Source organism: Ursus arctos, unplaced genomic scaffold, assembly GCF_023065955.2.
Source record: "Ursus arctos isolate Adak ecotype North America unplaced genomic scaffold, UrsArc2.0 scaffold_32, whole genome shotgun sequence".
Taxonomy (NCBI): Eukaryota; Metazoa; Chordata; class Mammalia; order Carnivora; family Ursidae; genus Ursus; species Ursus arctos.
In genome coordinates, this window is record NW_026623008.1 from 553,710 (window position 1) to 554,082 (window position 373).

Genomic DNA, 373 nt, shown 5'->3' on the forward strand with positions numbered 1-373 from the left:
CGTACGGGGCTCAGCGCCCTGTCGCCGGGACCTCGCGTACCAAGGACCCCCGCCCCGGCCCCCCGGCACCTACTTCTCGGTCTCCGCCTCGTCGGGGTTCTGCGGGAGCCCACGGCAACGGGACACGGAACTGACGTATAACCAGGCACTGACGTAAACCAAGGCACACATGCACCCAGCCCGTCGATTTTGTCCCTGATCGGTCCCCGTAACTAGGCTCTTCGGCCCGCCCCTCGACGGCCCGCCCCCAGAGCCAGTTTGGGCAGTCCTGGCGACGACGCCGGTGACGTCACGGTACCCGCGGCCAATCCGAAGTCTCACGGTACGAGGCCCTCCTGCGCTTCCGTTGCCTGGGAGGAAGGGGCGTGGTCGC